Raw genomic sequence first — 19,176 nt, 5'->3', positions numbered from 1 at the left:
TCTGGCAATGGTTCGTTTGGTTCTCGGGAACTCAAGCTCCCAGTTAAGAGCATGGGCCGGACCCCAAAATTGTGAAGTTCATCGATCCCTGGCGAGGGAGGAGCTGCTTTGTTTTTATTTTAGTCTAAATTATGTCTAGAAGGCCTACAACATTTGTTGCCATCGCTAGTTTGGGTACATATTCCTAATAACATATATTTTAATTATCTGTCTGCTCAGGCATTTTTGTCTTAGTACTTTGTCGATGGTCCAATCAGTACTTTACACGAAAAGGCAGCCAATAGCGTGCCCCAAACCAGAACGACAACGTAAAAGTGATAGTATGGAATGCGTGTTGCCTGTAGCCCTTCTGTTTGGTACATGACAAATCTGTTTCAATTATGAAATGTCATTGTCGCAGTGTAAGTGCGGTTTATGTTGTGAAACATTGTAATGATCGGAGCAGTCGGCTAGCAGAAAACCTATATCCTAAGGGCTGTGGCTATAGTTTCTAAATTATATGCATAAGCTTGACTATTCAGAAGAATGTTCAAATAAACAACTTCACCTGTTTATTTATGTTTATTTAGCCCTTGGGAAGCCCAGTGCAGGCCTCTGCCGATTGAGCGTGCGCACTCGGTTACCAAGACGAGAAGCACACTGGAACGCACAGGCCTCTGCTGCTCGGGCTGACAAGACCAGAAGCACATACAGATAAACTGCATTAACCTTAATGGGTAGTCTACGTCGTAATTATTGATGTATTTGTTTTATTTGGACGTTTAATCATCTATGCCATATTAGAACCAATGACTAAAATAAGGATACCCGTAGTGTAGTTTTTTCAGATTCTTGTATTATTTATGAGCTCCTAATCTGCCTAGGTGTTCCAACACCTAGGCAGCAAAAACAGAGAGGCTAAGACTGAGTTTCTTCCCCCAAGCCATCAGAATCGTCAACGATGACCCCACCAGTGCCCCCCTCAAGTCACTCACACATGCACTGTCATTCTAACACATATGCACACACATAATCATCCATCTGCTATTTATATTGCTTACTTATATGCTTACTGGTTATACTGTTCATATTGTTTATACTGTTTATACTGTCCATACTGTATATTTTTTAGTATTTCTATTTTTATTTTATTGTATTTTAAAACTTATTGTGTTGTTGCACTACTCTGTGGCACTGTCACTTTTGCATTTCACTGTATACTTGTATGCACGTGACAAATAAAGAATCTTGAATCTTGAATCTTGAACACATACCAAGCGATTAGTTTCAATATGGCCACGATATTTCATGTTATTTCATCATCAAACAATTTAGTCAATGCCATCTAGCCTACTAGATCTCATTTTATTCTCAATTTAGCCCAATCTTAAAAGTATAGGAGTTAGGTAATAAGAGGAACTCGAGTACTGCATTCGGAGTAGACTCAAATGGTCATGTTAATTAACGCTGTTTGATCCAAAGCATATCGATCGCGAGAGAGCTGTAAACGTTTCGGTACACTTATATAAAGCCTTACCTTCAGCCACCATGTGTACAGTTATTATCCACTTGATATCATCATCCGAAGTAAATTACCATCCCACTGAAAACATGTTTCAAATATTACAGAATTCTAAATAGCCAAATAGGCCTGTCTTAGAATATAATACACATATGGATACTGGCAAACTCACGAGTCATTAGAGAGAAACGATAACTTTGGTGTGCTAAACGATGTGTAGGCTAATGTACAGTAACTAAGCCTATGCCTACAATTTGAGATGCAAGACTACAAAACCTCACGTTGCCAATAAGGCTAGCACAGCTCATCAACATCAAGGTGAAAATGACACACTGAATTACCTGGGCATTATAAGTAGCCAGGCCATATATAAGAATCAGAATCAGAATCAGAATTATTTTATTTGGCCAAGTATATTTGCACATACAGGAAATTGACTTGGTGAGGTTGGTTATGTTGCTTAGTATGTCCCATAAAAATGCATTCCATGTCATACTTACATGAAAAAACGTAACTTTGGGCCCTTTTCACCAGTACGATTAGTACCATTATAAGCACAACAAGACGGCATTTTGACACACAACTGATCTCAGTCCGAACTATTGGCGCACAAATTCTCAAAGCTTTATACACACATTTTTTGGTGGGAGAATCCATGTGGTAGACCAATCACAAATTGTGTAGCAATTGCAGTAAATTAATAATAATCATACCAATTGTATGTAGTTCTAAATATTTCTGACATATTAGCTGGGCACGGTTAATCAACTCAATCAACTTCGTGCAAGCTAATGATCGCTGTCATTTATTAACCTTAAATCTTCAGTAGGCCAAATCATAATAATAATCAATTTCATTGTCCTTCGCCATCATCTTAGGCATCCAAGTAATGGATTGCCATCAAATAATGCCCTTTGCAAATTCATAATATATATCACATATCATAACAGTCTCATCATTTTCAACATCAGTGTCTTTATTGTCATAATTAAGTATTTATTATGCATCATTGTCATCATTAAAATCAATTAATCATTATTACATTTTTCTTGTATCTTGCATTCATGATATTGCAGAATAGCTACATGTTACAACTATTATTGACAGTATACAAAATAATAATGGATGTACTGGCCTATACTGCACACAGAATGTGATTTTATGTACTGTAGTGTTAGTGTTCAATTGTTGCGGCACTTCTGGATGCAACGTGCTTACGTCTAGCGCTGTTCATAAGGGTTCCATGCTCGTTCTCAGTAGCTTGCTCGTGCTCATACAATCCCTGCGCATTCTTGTCTCTTGGCTGGTTCAGACTCTTCAATTTGACTTCAGCGCTTTATAGAAGTAAGATACATGTTATTATTGTCCCAATCTGGGCTATAAAAAGAATTACGATGGCCAAGGCATGCATTTGTATATTTAACAGTAATTGTAGAACATGAAAGTCACGCTGGAATCGACCTAATTTGGCCGGTAACAATACTTACTCTGCCATTGGAATTACATTGGGAATTGTCTTTTTGGGCAGAACTAAAAGTGAGAACTACAATGGTACCACAAGTGGTCACTAGCTTTTGTGGCGTGCCCGCCAGACGGCCGATTGATCCCTGGTTCATAGAGCGCAAACCACAGAGATAGGAGGAGCCAGGGGTTTCACTCGGCATGTCTTTCCGTTCGCAATCTGAAAAATAAGCAGAGCGAGCCGGAAAACAATAGGGGTGTTTTATTTTATTTATTTATGACTAATATTTGCACATTGTCGTTATTGGTTTGAACTAAACTTGTGTACTGTCTTATAGTCTCGTTCTCAGACACTTGCACTACTGATCGACCAACGCGTCAAACTTAGCCATTGGCTTTACTTCACACAAATGCGTTGTGCGCAATAGCCTGGGGACAAGGTTAAGGGTCTTCATATTTTTGCCGCACAGAGCGAAACATGTTAGCCTGCCAATCGGTAAAAAAAATAACTTTCTTTGACTGCTACCCACATGCGTAGTCTGACAATATCCTCTGCCCTCATGAATCATTATCATGAATAAAAACATTTGTGACACAATTTATAAAATCTTCTCACTTGATTGCACTTTGTTGTCCATCTACTTCCACAAATGTATATTTTGAAATATGAAACCTCTGCGCATGCATGCCTGCAGTGTTGCTACTGTAGTTTCCAGGGTGAACAGTGGCTCATATTGGATTTTAAACATTTTTTGTTTTTGTTGGCTATGCATGTACGGGCTAATTTGCTCTGTTCTGTGGGTCGAACATATCGTAAGACCCTAGACATTACATAAGTTTAGCTCAAATCAATTGCAATGTGCAAATATTAGTAAAAGAAATCTTAACTCCCGTTCCCTATGATGTTCATTATGTTTTACTGCCCTCTAGCGGGGCATGTGAATTGTATTAAAAATACACCATCCAGCTAAAGTCCAAAGGTATGTGAGTCAGAATGTGAACGTAACAGAATGAGAGATACATAGGCTTTCTTCATGGGACCAGATGAGTATTGATTGAATGAAGTGTATTGATTGGTGATTGGACAGGTTCCATAAACTTTTCACAAGCTTGCCAGGACTCTAGAAATGGGTTAGAGGGTAGAATGTAACCATACCTGCACTGCAGTCTCTAGAAAAAGGATTATGTGCTACCTACTTGTAAATTACATGCATAAGTTACTAAGAGCTACTACTGTAACTGTACATTCTATCATCTGCAAAGCTTTTATACTGTTTGGAAGATACAGACAGAAGATTTGAAAGAGAACAAGAGCAAGAGCAAATTGAGAGAGGGAAATATAGGGTAGGAGTTGGCAATGGAGCATAATTTTGTTGGGGACAAAATAGTACAGAGAGATACAAAAAATAAAATAAGATAGAGGCAGAGAGAGTGTGAGTGAGGAAAAAGAGAAGGAGAGCAATAAAAGCTAAAAAGCTCTACTTTAACCTCATAGTCATTGTTTGATTTCAAATCCAAAATGCAAAATGCTTCACTGTCCCATTGCTTACGTAGGACACTGTACTGTATGCCTTTGCCAGAGAGTGTGAATCCCAAGGACATCAAGCTGCCAAGTTAGATGATATCCTCAAGGTCTGAGTCTGAGGAGAGAGCAGGTAGGGGAGGGAAGGGGAGAGAAGAAGGGGAGATGGGGGAGAAGAGGGAGAAGAGAAAGAGAAGGAAGGGGAGAAGAAATTACAAAGAGGGGGAGAAGTTAAGATAGACAGGGGAAGAGGGACTGAAGAAAAGAACAGAGAGGAGGAGACAAGAGGGGCATACATATTTAAGAGGCCCCAGAAGTAGACTTAGGTAAAAGCTGTTGGTGGTTTGGATTTGGCTGTTTAAACCCTGTTAAGCATGCATGGGTAGTGTACCACACTCTCTCTCTCTCTCTCTCTCTCTCTCTCTCTCTCTCTCCTTCTGCAGTGGAAACGTCTGTAGAGGACTCTAGGTTCCTCCCTGATCGATACAGTGAATTTTTCCCAGCAGTGGTGTCCTCTTTCAGGTCCTCTCATCGATCTGCCATGAACAGACGCCAGCCAGGGTCCTCGTCTGCATAAGGGGTGGCAGGACTTAAGTCATGTGACAGGAAGTTTGTTGTGTGTGTGCACTTGTGTCTGTGAAGTGGCACAACTTATGAGCCATGCATATGAAGCCAACAACAATGCAAAGCTGCTAAACAGTCTTTCCCAGCTGTAACCAATCATGCTGGTGAGGGGTATAAGCCTCTGTGTCAGAGTTCCATTCTGAGATTCCATTGAATGAAGTGAATCTCCCTCATGTGCTTCACAGACTTTACTCGGGTAAAGGTTCACATACTGTAGGGTACATTTTTAGATCATAATCAAATAACAATGCACAGACAACCTACACATGAATGTACTGTATTTCTATCCACAGCAGGGTTGGGATAATTTCCAATTTAAATTTAAATTCATGGGCCAATTCATGAAGTGGAGAATTTACCATGAATTTTAATTCTAAGAACCATCATGAGTGGGCTTGCTTTTTCCTCCTTGTACAGCTTTTAAGCTATTGACACCATTCCAACTAAAATGTGCAGATAGGTCTAACTTGAGTTGCTTACATAATTATACTTTTTTTAAAATAAATATTCAGATTTTCGTAACTCAAAAACTCCAATCTTTTAACATAGTGAAATACGTGACTGTTGTTGCTAGGCTACCTGATGCAGTGCCTTAGCTGGCAAGGTAGCTAGCAACCATTAGCAATTATGCAAGACTTTGCAAGCCCACAAAGTTTCTTCTGGATTTTTGTTGTTGTTGTTATTATTATTATTATTATTCAAATTCTACTTTGCTGCTCCTTTTAAGATATTCACACGAATCCAACTTTAAAATGTGCAGAGAAGTCTAAATCGTGTTGCTATGACTTTTGGTTTTGATACCTATTACATTTTTTAAACTATAAACTATAAACTACTAAGTATAAACTACTAACTTGAAAGTGCACTTTGTAACATGGATGTGTATGGGTACCAAAAGATTAAATTTTTGAACCACCACTACTTTTACACCTTTAAAGCTATTCACACATGCAACTATACAATGTACCAGAAACTCCAAATTATCAACCCTGATAAAAGCGTTCTGATAGCTATTAAACCATTTAAACTATTAAGCTATTTATAACTCCAAAAACTCTCACCCCGTTAATATGTTGAAATGTTCATTCAGGCCAACATTCTGAGAGCCACCATTGCTACTGCAACTGCTATGAAACTTCAAAACTTGAATAAAAAAACAAAGACCTGCAGAACACATTCTTAGAATGATTACACAACAATGCACTCTCTTGGCTACTAGTTCTACTCCACTGAAACCACTAAACCAACCAACTATCTACCCACTCCACTGAAATAATGCAACTTTGAAATGCAACTTTTGCATCTTGACTTGCTTGAAAAAAGCTTTTTCATACCATTTATACTTTGAGCTGTACTCACATTTGCCTGAAATCCTATTAATTCCTACGGCTATTTGCTTTGAATAGGAATATTTAAATATTTAAATATACCCTGAAATAGGGGGACGATGCGTAAAACGTTTTGTACTTTCTGATGGGTGAAACTAATATGTACACCATCAAATAAAAGCTGATAATCTCTATTTTATTAATTGTTTGATTTTAAATCCAAACTTTTGGAGTGTAGAGTCAAAAGAAAAAATGCCTCACTGTCTCATTACTTACGCAGGGCACTGTACCTATCTTTATCTATCTACTGTGGTGGAATACCACGTTAAAAATACTTTGAAATAAAACAATGCCAATAACCAGAGCTGATGTTTTATCCAGACACTTTTATTCACAAGTAATAAAAGTGAACAAGTTTGCAAAGAAGTTAGTTATCGTTTCAGTCCGCCATTTTATACTTTCAAATATAAGTCACCTCCCTCATATGCAAATCACTTATATCCACCAATATCATTCGTCTCCTACATCTCGTCACGGCCTGGTTTCCCCTCCCATTTCTAAAGACAGTTCTCGCGTTACTTCATATTGGTGACGAGCACATTGTGTTTATTACTGTGATTCTGGTGCCTGGCATGGTTGGCCTTATCTTCACCTACCAATCGCAGTGTTTATTAGGCTTTTTAATACATCTTCACTCCCTCTCTCCCTTATCCTGTTTTTCTCACGGAATAAGTGTATCTGGTTTCCATAATCTGCTCTCAGCGTCTTTGTCCTGTCCACTTGGAATGTTCACAACTGGTTAAATGTATATCCGCTTCTCTTTTCTGTTTACCATTTCCTACTTTACCTTGCCCTAGTCATCTGTTTTCTCCAAACTTTGCTCCTTCCTCGTAACCTTTAAAACATCTTCACTATCTCCTCTCACAAATCAACCACTGGCCATCCTGGTCTTAATCCTCTCTCTACCTTTCCTTTGTGGAATTAGGAATCTTTATTTTCTATAAAAATTTACCATACTACCTTTATCTGTCTATCTATCTATCTATCTATCTATCTATCTATCTATCTATCTATCTATCTATCTATCTATCTATCTATCTATCTATCTATCTAACCTTATCTCATCTATATAACCTTCTCTTATCTACTGTATCTGTCTGTCTATAGATATATCTAACTATCTATCATCTATCGATTCATCCATCCATCCATCCAACCAACCAAATCTTTGATTTTATCCGCTACCATAATAAGACTCTCACTTTTTTCAACTACCCAACAAATCTATCAATCGTCTAATCTTTAAACATTTTCTACTACCAAAAGTTTCTTCTGGAACCTCTTTTTCTAGTTAGATATGTCTTATACTGTAAAAGGTAAAGTCATTACTTGTTATCTGCCTATTGACTTTTGAGTTTAGGGATGTAAGAGAATTTAAATTAAGCAAAATAAATTGGTCTGAATAGGGAATTGAATTAAGGGAATTGTTGCTGAGGAATAATTAAATTGTATTTTTTTTATTTACAAAAAAAATGAATTTAGAGCAATTGAACTGATTCTGAATGAGATGAGAGGATCTGCAATTTGAATTGTATTGATGGAATTTCCTGAGAAAAGGATTTGAATTGGAATTGAATTGACCCCAACCATGATGCACAGACAGATGCCCTGTTAAGTTTGATTTGGCCTTGAGTTTCTATTACAGCACAGAGCCTGGAAACATCTTATACTAGCAGCACATTCTTTTTATACCATCAGAGGAAACACAAGCTGTTATCATTGTGTCCTAACAGAGTGCTGACGGAGGGCTTTCTCAGACTTTGATCAATGAGCCAGTTAGATAATACCTCTCTGTGACTTGTTTTTTTTACATGCATAAATAAAGAACTTGATGGGAGGGGGATGTGTGCTGCTACTTAAAAGCTGGTCCCATTTTGTTTTTAAGTTTTAAATGGTAAAAATATGGATAAGCATCGAATGGGCTGATTCAACATCAGATAACAAAGATGCAAATTCTAGCGTTGAGGCAAACTAAACACTATTTCATTAGATGACACAATTGTGCACTAACGCACCGTAGCAACTGTAAATTGTATCTATCTGTCAAGAGTCTTTCCTTGCTGTGCTGAGATACAGTAGAGTAATCATACAATCATAATCAACAACTTGAGGTAATGTTATTGATCCTGAAAACATTCATTAGTGGGCTTGGCAAGTCCAACTATTGTTCTTCCTCATACTTCTTCTTCGTAGTGGGTTTGCATCAGCAAGTCCAACTCTTGATATTCCTATTACTTAATTTACTTTAATTTATTATTATTCCCACTGCTACTCATCCAACAGCTTTTAAGGTTGTGAATTTTTAAGTCACATATATTAACATAGGATACTATAGGGACCATTGGTTTCTTATGATACATTTTGAAATGCATCTCCTCTTTCATCTGTTCAGATCAGATCAATTAAACTTTAAAATGTGTGTAGACTTATTTCACTTAAAGAACTTCGATATAGACTGTTGATACTATACAGTGCCCTGTGTAAGTGATGGGACAGTGAAGCATTTTTTTCTAAACTGGACTATTGGAGTATAGAGTCAAAAGAAGAATATATTGACAGCCATATGCAGTCTTATACCCAAATCTAGTGCATTTCTAGATTCCACCTTGTTGTGCCCTCTGCATGTGCTTGCTGGCGCTGCGTCAGAGATGTGAGTCTGAAAAATGAAATTCTTGTTGCAAAACCAATGTTGGTCAAGAAATGTCCAAATGAAACAGACCTGTCCACTGTGTGTAAACACCTGCAGGAGTATAATGAAGCTTTTCCTATGTTGCATAAATTGTATGTAACAGCCCTGGTAATTGGTGTGCCTTCAGCATCATGTGAAACTTCCTTCTCCACACTGTCACGAGTCCTAACCCCCCATCGCCGCACCATGTTACATGAAAGAAAGAGACATTTGGTGATCTTGGCCCATGAGAAATCAATAACAAATATCTTAGACATGGATGAATTTGTTAGAATTTTTGCAAAGGGAAAATGGAGACTGATGTTGTAGATAGATAGATAGATAAATAGATAGATAGATAGATAGATAGATAGATAGATAGATAAAAAGAAATTTAAAAAATGGATATATGACTGATATACTGTACATATACCTTCGGGCTACTAGTCCGCTTCTCTAACCTCTGGGCAACCTACCGCCCAAGTTGCCCACCCAAATATAGCAGGCTAAAACCGGCCCTGTATACTACCAGAATTTTGTCTCCAAATTGTTCCGAACTTCGTAGGAAGTTCTTATAGCGTCCTGACCAAGGAACTAGTGGGGAATATTGTGTGTGTACACAGCTTTAATTAAGTTATTACCCATTTTGCGATGGAGTGTAAAATATGCCTGCACAAATGACCATGCCAGATAACTAATACGTCGGCTTTGAGACAAAAGGCAAATGAGGTGCTAATCCACAGTGGACATTTTTAGGATTAGAGTCATAGGCCTATTGGTCAAACAACAACATCCGGAAAACATTGAATACACATGAATACAACATTTGGAAATATTTTCGGAAATATAACATTTGAAAGACAATTGCCAATGTATATGATACATTTAAACAAAGACAGAACTGTATTAAATGTAATTCTAGAGTTAAAAATGTAATCTTTTACCCTGAAAATGTATTATTCAATTAAAGATTTATGACTTCTGCTCTTAGCTTTTAGCTAATATACTGTATTTTTAGGGGTCATATTATTGATGGTTTTATTCTGTCTGCACCACTTGCAATACCATAATAGACCCATTCCATACTTTTAATTGTGTGTTGTTACCATAGTACAATGGAAGTATGATTTACCATCATACTTCACGGTTAAAACCATGGTATATTTCCATTGCCATTAATGGTTCTGAATATTCAGTATTCCTAGATCGTGTTGCGAAGTTTTCTTTATTAGACAACTAAGTGGAATTTCAGGGGAACGTTATCAATTCTTTACTTCCAACAAAATAGGATTATGGTAATTAAACGTTTTGGGATCTATTTGATTTTCCTTAACCAACAGAGCAAGGTTCCCAGAATGTTAGGTTGTCAGACAACCAAATGGGAATTTCAGGGGAACGTTAACTAAGAGTTCTCTAATTCACAAAAAATAATGTTACTTCATGATGTTAATTGAACGTTGTGGCATTGTTCCCAGAACATTCTAATCAAAGGAGCTAATCAAAGGAGAACATTTAGGGAACGTTACAGTAATGTTCTGTGTTAGCTGTTTTTTCTCTCACACTTGAGTTTGAATATATTTTCAGAGGTGCAATTGGCTGAAGATGACATGCAAACACTGATGAGAGTAGCCAATGTGATGTGTGCTACAGTACGTCAAAGCCTTGGGTCCAGTGACCCCAAACATCACCTTTGTAAACAACAACAAAAACATAAAAGTAGACTAGCATTAAGTTCATGACCTACCTTCACCTGGCATCAAATGTCACTGATTCAAAGAAAGGTAGATGGAGCGTTATATATCCATTGATATATTGTGTATGGTCATAGTCTAATCAAACATTAATCTTGATCAAATAAGTGGTAAACATGAAATTGCTTTGAAAGCCCTGAAAGCATGGAGTGGGTGCCATACATACCCCCCCCCCCCCCCGATGAAATCGATCAGCGTCCGGAGAAAGGTAGGCTGCACCAAAATATATACCCCCCCCCCCCCTCACACACACACACACACACACACAAACACCCGCACACACACTGAAACCCCGCCCATTTCAGTCATAAAACTCGGAAAGCATAGCCTACGCCAAAATAGCTACAGAGTCTACAGCGTTTCTATCGGATCTCTTCTGTTAATCGACCTCTCAGCATCCCGGATCCCTTGTTATCACTGCCCCAACTGAAGAGGAGAGGCGCACCCCGAGAGGACCACGCACATTCATATCACAGCACTTTCATCTTCAAGCATCTTTAACTTCCTCTCAACGACTAAGACGCAAGGGGACATGGGTGATAAAAACGCCGGTAAGAAACTTTTAGGCTTTGTGTCCCTATTATTGCTGTAAGCCTAGGCTATATCTACGGAAATGCTGTGGGGGTATTGCAGCGTTTGAGTGACTGGGTCTTGAGCATAAGAGAGAGTGGACTGCGGTAGCCTACAATATGCTCCAACTCCCACTTTTCTTTCGTGTTTTATGTCCGTTGCAGTAAGTGAGTGCAGTACATGGGTGAATCCCTTTACTCGTAAAACTTCAGCCAGGTGTTTTGCGTTATTGACGGGCAGTGATATTATTTCACCGCGGCAACCCCACAGTTGGTGCAGCACATGCTGAGCAAGATATCTCCTAATAGTGCCGGTAGCCTGCCTGCCTCACCCCGCTATGCATCCTATATGCTAAAAAAAATAGTGCACAAAGACCATAAAAAAGCCAATAGAATTTAGAAATTAGTCTGTTTTTCATTTTAGCAAATTTGAATAGGCCTACGTTTAAAATCCATCCTGAGAAAGAGAGATGTCTGCCTCTTTCTTGGGATCTTGGTCATGTCAGGTGATTCGAAGGAAAACTGCTTACTCCCCACTTTTTCGGCGCGAGAGAAATGTGCTGTTCCGCGTGTGGCTAGAGAACCTCCATGATCAGCATGCGCGCAGCGGCGGGATTGTAACTGCCAATTACCGACGGATGGGCAAAGTAAGGTACAGAGGCGGTTATGGAATATTAACACCTCAATTCTGAGAAGATAGTTTTCAACTGACCAATTGTTTTACTCTCACAATGAGTTAATGACCTAAGTTATTAGGCATATGATTCTGCCCATGCAGTTGGTTGCAATTTCCAACTCTCTTACTCCTGTAACATCACTCAGGGTCAATTGCAACCAAATTTCAGAACAGAAATCAAAAGAAACAACCTAGAGGCGATTCCAAGCAAAGCCAAAGAACAAACAGAAAAACACACTTCTTAAAGGGAAGGGTCCTTAATTAGTGATTCGCAACACCTGGGAGTCCATAGTCTCTGGCGGTGATCTCTGCCGCCCAGATGGAACCGTGACAGTACCCCCTCCCTTAGAGCGGCTCCAGCCGCGAGCCAGAGTGACCACCACGCAGTCGGCTGGTCGACGACTGCCAGGATAGCGGCCAGCTCTTGGGACGGAGGTAACCCTGTGACGAAGGGGCTCGGGCTGGAAACCGGTCCAGTGTTGGTCTGGGGCTGGACTGTGCGTTACTGCACGAGCTGCGTGAGCCAAAACCACCTTTGCTCCGGTAGCTTGTTTGTGGCTAGGGCTTGGCTTGGGGGGCTTGGGGTGCTTGGGAAACCAGGGGACTGGCTCGGTGGGCTCGGGAAACCAGGAAACTGGCTTGGTGGGCTCGGGAAGCTTGGGTTCACTGGGCTGGTTCACTGGGGGATCTCTGCTGACGACTGATGCGCTGGGCACTGATGCTCGGGCAGTAGACACTCCGCGGCCGGGAGTGTGGTGTTGCTGGACGGAGTGGGCAAGTGCCCAGAGTGCCTCCGCCTTTTAGGAGATATGCTCTTGCTGCCGCTCCAGCAGTACTGTTCGGTAGGACAAGACGCCCCAGAGCTGGTTGATCTCTGGGTCCATGTTTTGGTCTTTTGCTTGCTGTGAGGTTGTATGGTGTAGGACCCAGACGCAGACAGGAGACCAGACGAGAGAATGCAGTTCAAGGCAAATAGGCCACTTTGCTAGGTAAATAACAAAGGAAATTGCAAGGAACACTAGAGAATACAAACACAGGAATACTAGTTAGAAATCAAAAGAAACAACCAAGAGGCGCTCCCAAGCGAACAGATAGAAAAACACACTTCTTAAAGGGAGAGGTCGTTAATTTGTGATTGGGAACACCTAGAAGTCCATAGCCTCTGAGGGCGATCTCTGCAGCCCTCTGGCAGCCAGACGGAACCGTGACAAGGCGCACACACAGCAGCCGAGCCACGGAGAAGCAATATTACTTTGCTTTTCGCCTATTGGTGGTTTGCCTACCTGCCTGTTGTCTATTCACCGACTTTACGTCATAGATAATAGAGTTGCGTGTTTGTTTGTGCGTGGAACCACTGTGATAGACTACAGATTGTGACAATCACAGCATATTTTTCAACCCAATTTCATATCTTGGACAAAATACACCATACCAAACATTTTACAATAATGTGTTGCCATTTGATCAACCTTCTGTTTGAGGTTGACCAACGATGGGGTTAAGGCCTTTGGTCATTCATTCATATTATCGTCCTTAGTAATTATTTCACAAGTGAGAAACAATTACAACGCGGATTCATGGAAATATGAGATATGAACATTCAACTTTAGCTGGGTAACCTCTGTGATTTTTGATTGGTTGATAATTCAGATGGGCGGGGGTTGATAGCCTCAGACGTTTCCAGCCATCTGAGGCTATTGTTCCCCAGCAAAAGTTGGGAGGCTTTTTGGTTGCATCAAATTACACCAAACCTAATGTTTTACCATTTTCATTAAACTTATTAAAACGACGTAAGTGTCCTGACTGAACCAGATGTAAGCACTCAGCTAATGGCTGTCAAGTCAGATCGTTTGGTTGTAATTGGCCCATAATGTTTCCATTAAGGCGGGCAAAAACACTGTCAATAGAACTCTTGAAACTTTTTCTATTCATTGTTCTGGTTGTGGCCACGGGTAGGCTAATACAAAATGTATAGATTTTGCAAAAGTAGCACGTCTATGAAGTGAGGCTCGCTTGAAGCAGCGAAGTTTTACGCTTCAAGTTTATTTTCCTCGGCAGCAAGAGTGTTGCAGAGGCGTAGATGCAGAGAAATAAGCACATAATATCACATAGAAATTCACAAATAATCATCCTAAAACATGTTTGTTATTGCATTTTAGACAGTGTTATGCAGGGATAGGCTACTTCAAATAGTTTAAATTGCAGATTAGTTGTTGAGGTTTCAAGAATATAGCCTCCCATTATGAAGTGTAGCCGAAATTATTTTCAGATAGGCTGGTATTTCATAAAGTGAAGCTATATTGTCTTCAGATCAACATTTGTGGCAGAGCATCTTGTCTTGCTCTTGGTGCAGCACCCTAAAAAACTGTGTTAACAGAACTATGACGGTATGCTCTCGTTTTGGTGTTGGTGTACAGAAGTTCGGCCCTTAGTTTACAGAAACACACACACACACACACACACACACACACACACACAGTTTAACACTCCCTGTCCCTCCATTTCTTACTCCTCACATACTATACACCTGCATACTCCACTTGCGCGCGCGCACACACACGCACGCACACACACACACACACACACACACACACACACACACACACACACACACACACACACACACACACACACACACACAGGTCAAAATGAGGAGGTTCTCAGTCAGTGTTCCTCCATTCCATTACCAATGGTATATATATTTTTGCTGACCTATGCATCTTTTCTGTTTACTCCTTGTTTTCTAATAAAGAAGTGTGAGCTCCCCACATACAGTCATGCTGCCTATTCATATTTCACATCCTCCCTCCCTGCCTTGCTCTCTTCATCTTTTAAATCCCCTCTTTTTCTGTCATGCCAACCAAAGCTGTCCTCACCTTTCATTTCTGCTCCTCTCTCATACACTTAAACCATGACAATCTTATCCACTGGTACACACAAATATACTCTCTCAGCCCCCTCTCTCCCCCTCTCTCCCCCTCTCTCAGCTCAAGGGAGTCAGTGCGCAATGCTATCTTAGCCAACCGCAATGGATGGGTAGAATTTTCTTTTTTGTTTTACAATATACCCACATGGGCGTTCAGTCTCTGCCATTAAGTTTATGCACTTTTTTTGTTTGCAACAGACACTCCTGTTGCACACCAATTAGACTTGTGGTCATAATTTTGTGATTTTTAACTGGAGATGCATTGCCTAGCAGATTTACATAAACATTGCTCACTCATTGACATTTTAGCCAACTGGGAGCTTCCTTCCTAATATCACTTTGTTGTAGGTCAGAGGTCTTATGGCACAGGCAATGCATCATATATTTTATTTAACCTGTGTGTAATAAGGAGATAATGGTTGCATTATGACAAGTAGCCTTGCCTAAAACCTGAGGCTTTAGCTTAGTGGGACAAGGAGGTGGTTTGTACTTTACAGTAGTCAAACGCTTTTTATCCTCAAGGCCTGCTTGTATGAACATTAATAGAATTGACTAATGATTTCTATGAAGTGGACGGATCAAGATCAGATATTAGTAGTAGTTGAGGTTGTAGTAGTTGAGGAGTCATGCTGTGCCTCTCAGCTGGTGATAGCAGTAGAGAGGGAGATTGTCTGACAGTACTCTAATGCTTGCTACTAACTAGTGTGTTGTCTGATAAAGGGGGTGATTTCTGCAATTGGCCAGGCACAAATAACATATATGACAATGTATCTAGATAGAGTGCAACAAGAATGCCACATTAAATGAGGAGGGAGATATTTGCAAGTGCACAAAGTAGGACAAAGGTGAATAGTATCTACACAAATATGAATTACAAGCTTATATTTTGGGTTCTGACGGGGTAAGACGGAAGAAATAAGTCATGAGGCATTTATAAGTTATATTATTCAAGAATCAATGACTATATGTCATTCATTTAAAAGTCAACAAAAATATGTAGCAATTACAGATTGCCCCTTTAACATATCAAATATGTATAACATGCTATTCATGTTTACAGCTGAGCGTTCCTCAATAGTTTTGATTTGTTTGATTGATTAGATTTCACAGCTTTTTACAGTTTCCTACAACAATAACCTACATGTGTAATTGAATAGTCCAGGTCATAATAACCTGCCATAAAAAAGGATGATGCCTGCAGCAGTATGCAGCAGTGACCTTGTTTTCTTGTAAATAAGCCATGATAATATTGCATTGTGACGGGCTGAAATGGGCACATACTTTTTTTGGAACTTTATTTGTGTTTTGCTTTTCAAAGACACACAATACAATGACACAAATAAAGACATACAATACCTGTGAATGGGAGGGTGTGTTGTCTCCCATAATGGGGGGGTCTGGGTCGCTGCGTAGTTCAGCTCCCACGCCCAAAATGGGCACAAGGGATGTCAAGGGATAATATGATTACTTTACATTATTGACTTTATATAACATATAAATAGATTTAACTTTCATGAGTGTTTGGCTATACAGTTCCTATTGCTATCATCTTACAAGGTTAACATTTTAACCTCGCCTCTGTAGACACATTGAAGTGAAATGAGAGGACTAAGGGCTGACTGGGAACAGCTGTCACAGCCAATCCTGAGTTGGCATAAATTTAACATACTGTGTACTCCTTGGGTATTTCTGTTTGTGGGCTATTGACGTGACAAGTTATTTTTGTGAAAAAATACAAAGACAATATTTCAATATGAAAATAATGTATAATTCTTTTCTTTTTTTACGTCACATTTGTACATGCACTCCTCTTGTTGATACCACTTCAATTCATCACAAAGCATGATCAATATATTTGGGAGCATTTTCAGTATCAAATGGGGTAACCACTGAAAATGTGACCAATGTTTTTGTACTTGAAATTATTGTATCTGTTATTATAAAACAAGAAGTATATATAAATTGTACATTTCCCCAAAAATGTGGTCCAAAATAGTGTTACAGGGCACTTTAGGTCAATTTTGCCTCTTTCAATCAGTCACCTACCTCCACTGATGATGTCATCATGTGATTTGCATACCCAGGTACATAGAAATGGGGACAGGCTAATGTGCAGTGACACACATGCTGAGGGGCAGTTTAAGATCACTTAGAGTGAGTGTAGCGCCCTGTGCACACCATAGCGGCAAAATGGATCTCGTTGCGGCGGAAGTCATTCATTCCAATGGGGCGATCTGCACCGCTGCATCAACACTACCTACAACACACTACAACTACCTACAACACACTACAACTACCTACAACACACTACAACTACCTACAACACTGCCTGGGGAAATCCTTTGCAGAAAGTAGCTACAATGGGGTGGAAGCCCGTCTGAAATGAGTGACGCCTTGAAACATGTCAAACCAATCAAATATAAATTTGATATAAATATAAAAAAACCCAGAATGTAGTCTTTCCCTCAGGTTTTCTTCCATTTTCATAAATGTTGCAAGCTAGCATGGGCAACAACTCTGCAAAAGAGTCCTATCCGGTTGGAAAAGATGACACATAACAACAAACAACCATTCTACGGGCATGTGGGGGGAGGGTTAATGGAATGTAATATCTAATGAAATTGCGAGAACATTCTCCCATCGCTCCATTCAGTTCAATCCAAGCCAGACTGGCTAAAATTCTCCAGACCACCAACGGAGGCGTGAGAACAACGTGATTTGGAGGTATGGCTAGGTGAAACTAATGCAATAGCAACAACACAAGAACTCATAGCTTCAAAATTCAGTACTGGCTGTTTTAGTATTAGAAGCATTTATATGCACTGATTTGTAATGGCATGGTGAGCATCTGTTTAGTTTTGTGTGAAATGTGACTGGCTGCCTATGCTAGTTTTAATCCTCAAATGAAAAAAAATAAAATAAAATACATCACCTTCAAAACTCCTTTGCTAGTCATACAATCATCAATCATGTAACTTAGAAATTCGCTGGAGAGAAACGTCAATATCAGTTATGGTTGTATTGTTTTGTTGAAGTCAAACATTAGTCATGACATTAGTCTTTCAGTTTCCGCGGAACGCAGCAGTTGGTCATCACACTAGCAAGAGTCAGGAGCAAATGAACTGATTTGAACTCGCACTGCAGCCTCTCCAACCTTAAATGTTACTTAGAATTCCATTTCACTTGGTGGCATAAACATGGGCTGCTACTTTGTTCATGTCATGAACATTGCTACTTTTTCAGATTAGCTCTTTCCCTGCATTCCTAGCTTTCTCTACCTTCCTCTGTTCAAATCTCCAACTCTCATATCCACTCATTGCACAGGCACATTGTCATCATCTCTGAATAGAGATATCTTACCGCCCTCTAGAGTAAGAAATCATGTATTACCATTATTTTGTGAGAACTTGAGGCAACACTTTTTTATGTGAGTGAGTACTGTGGAGCAACTATATATATATATACATGAAGTAATACGTATGATATACGTAGGGTATATATAGGGTAATTTTTGCTGCCTTGTCATTTCTTGCTGGGAGTTCCTTCCACACACCATTGAATTCAAAATAGACCTACACATCACCGACAGCAACGGTGATGCACATCAGTGCCTAATAAGAGTTAAATATAATCACCCAGTGGTTCTTAAGGGTCCACTGAAGGAAATAAGAAATATTATTAAGAGTTCTGTAACCAACATTGTCAACGATTTACTGAACAATGTAATATTGATATAATGAGCAGTATCATAAGCCTACTTTCTTCTGTGGAGTGAGATGTCACTGACAAAGTGTGCTTTGCATTTCCTAGCGTATTCTTATTCCTATTTTAGCTGTGATCACTCAATATGTATGCTAGGCTGATGGAGACCTTTTAGAGTCGTAACACTTGCATGGCATCAGGGACGGACTGGGACAACAAAACGACAGCACATACACCAGCCCCGCAGCCCACATATCGCGTCGCTCACCGGCCGCGCAGCCCACAGATCGACCGGCCCATCCACCGGCCCCCGGCCCACAGATCGACCGGCCCACCGGGAATTCTGCCGGTGCTCCAGATGGCCAGTCCGCTACTGCATGGCATTGAG

The sequence above is a fragment of the Argentina silus genome (genome assembly GCF_951799395.1).
Source record: "Argentina silus genome assembly, chromosome: 1".
Lineage (NCBI taxonomy): Eukaryota > Metazoa > Chordata > Actinopteri > Argentiniformes > Argentinidae > Argentina > Argentina silus.
This window is presented reverse-complemented; position numbering follows the sequence as displayed.